This window comes from Ailuropoda melanoleuca, chromosome X (genome assembly GCF_002007445.2).
Source record: "Ailuropoda melanoleuca isolate Jingjing chromosome X, ASM200744v2, whole genome shotgun sequence".
In the NCBI taxonomy this organism is placed as follows: domain Eukaryota; kingdom Metazoa; phylum Chordata; class Mammalia; order Carnivora; family Ursidae; genus Ailuropoda; species Ailuropoda melanoleuca.
The window spans coordinates 21,922,974-21,925,323 of record NC_048238.1 but is presented as its reverse complement, the minus strand read 5'-3'; the positions used below and the strand labels follow the sequence as shown (position 1 = coordinate 21,925,323).

The following is a 2,350-nucleotide window of genomic DNA, read 5'->3' as shown; positions in this document are numbered from 1 at the left end:
ATTTTCTGGAACGGATTTCCATCCTTATGTGCAGTTATTGTGATCCTTGCTAGTCTATTTTAGTTTGTGCCTTGTACCTTTTGTTCTATTAAGATGTTAATGATGGCCAGTCCACATTCAGTGGCAAATTTTCCAGTGGTTAATAGCACAGCCTCTGTACTCAACACTGCTACAACCAACCCGTACCTTTATTGAAGCTGTAGAAATTCATTGTCCCAGGGCATACTGGACGAGCCAAGTGCTGAACTTAAAACTTCCCTTAGTCAATCCTGTCATGGGCTCCTCTTGCAGGCTAGTACCACCCTCAATCACAAAGCAGGCCTCCACCTGCCCACACAGAGGCTGTAGTTCAACACAGTTAGTATTCCTCAGGAGCTTATCATTTTTGTTGTTTTGCTCTTGTCGATATCGGTTTTTTATTTCTTTTTAAATTTTTCAGGGTGGATTTTGATTATGGGCAAAACAGCCTGAGTTGGTGACATATTTGTAGCTATAGGTAAGGCCATGAATCTGTAAATATGTTAAAGACAATTGACATCTTTACAATATTCTTTTTTATATAAATAAACATAATAAACTGCTTTGTTTGAAAATTCATTTTCATAAGTCTTTCAGCAAGTTTTTAAAAATTTGTTATTTAAATTCAGTTTAACATATATCACATTAGTTTCAGAAGTAGAATTTAGTGATTCATCAGTTGCATATAACACCCAGTGCTCATTCCACCAAGTGCCTTCCTTAATGCCCATCACCCACCCACCTCCCCTCTAGCAACCCTCAGTTTGTTTCTTAGAGTTAAGAGCCTCTCATGGTTTGTCTCCCTGTTTTCATCTTATATTTCCTCCCCTTCCCCTGTGTTTATCTGTTTTGTTTCTTAAGTTCCACATATGAGTGAAATCATATGGTATTTGTCTTTCTCTGACTGACATCTTTCACTTAGCATAATGCACTCTAGCTCCATCCATGTCATTGCAAGTGGCAAGATTTCATTCTGATGCCTGAGTAATACTCCATTGTATATAATACCACCTCTTCTTTATCCATTCATCTGTTGATGGACAGTTGGGCTCTTTCCATATTTTGGCTGTTGTGAACATGGCTACCCCTTCAAATCACGATTCTTGTATCCTTTGAATATATATTAGGTCGTAGGGTAATTCTATTTTTAACTTTTTGTGGAATTTTCATACTGTTTTCCAGAGTGTTTGTGTCAGCTTGCATTCCCTCCAACAGTGTAGGAGAGTTCCCCTTTCTCTGCATCCTCACCAACATCGGTTGTTTCCTGTGTTGTTAATTTTAGCCATTCTGATTGGTGTAAGGTGGTATCTCGTTGTGGTTTTTATTTGTGTTAGTCTATCAGTACGTTTTTATAGTTATCTCCTAAAGAACTTGTAGGTATCTGTTTGGTTTTGTATTAGGTATATCTTGGATATTATTGTTGTTTTCAGTGATATATTTTCCATTACATGTTGTAATTTGTTAGTGATTTTGTTTTATCAGATTTCTTAATTTGCTATGTTGATCTTTTATACAACATCTTTCTGAATTGCTTATGTGTCTTAATAATTACTGTACCAATTACTTAGAACTTTTTAATTAAGAGATGATATTGTTACCTCTTTCTTTTCGTTATCGCTTCCTCTTATTTACTTTGGTATTCATATTCTTGCATAATAGTTGCATATTGGGTATGTATTTTCATTCAGTTGTAGACAGATTTGATATCATATGCCTTTGTTTTCTTCTCAAACCTATTGGGTATGTTTGCAATAGTTCCCATTTAGTATATTTATTCCATTTAGAAAATGGAAATTCTTTTCTTTTTTTTTTCCCCAATATGGAACACTTCACAAATTTGCGTGTCATTCTTGCACAGGGGCCATGCTAGTCTTCTCTGTATCATTCCAATGTTAGTGTATTTGATGCCAAAGCGAGCATGGAAATTCTTTTGTAATGCAAGCTTGCCAAAACTTATTATCATTACCAAGTGTCATTAATTTATTTTGTCAAAGGCTTTTTCTTTACCCTCGCACATAGTCCCATCCTTTTCCCCTCTTTTTTTGCTAACATAGGTATTTCCATTTGGCTGCATTTGCTAATGTTATTTCACTGCTATATTGGAAATACTATGAATTTATTTAGGATAATTGTCTCTATGCAAGTGAGCTTGGCATAAGTGTTGTTTTATTGAGGGATTCTCAGCTGGTCTTCGTATCAAGAAGAGGTGGCCTATTTTAATGGTTGAATAACTCCCCTTTTTTGTGTAATTTTACACAAGTTTCCATGAGGTGGTGATTACTTTTTCCTTTACCATTTTGTGTAACAAGCCCTAAAGCCTGGGTGGCCCTGG

At 35.8% G+C, this 2,350-nt stretch overlaps 1 non-coding gene across 1 annotated transcript; it reads right to left on the bottom strand.

Moving 5' to 3' along the window:
• Positions 1 to 1,831: 1,831 nt before the first annotated feature.
• LOC117797611 lies at positions 1,832 to 1,934 on the bottom strand. The gene has a single exon (XR_004622610.1). It is a non-coding gene; the product is annotated as a U6 spliceosomal RNA (small nuclear RNA).
• Between the last annotated feature and the right edge of the window lie 416 nt (positions 1,935 to 2,350).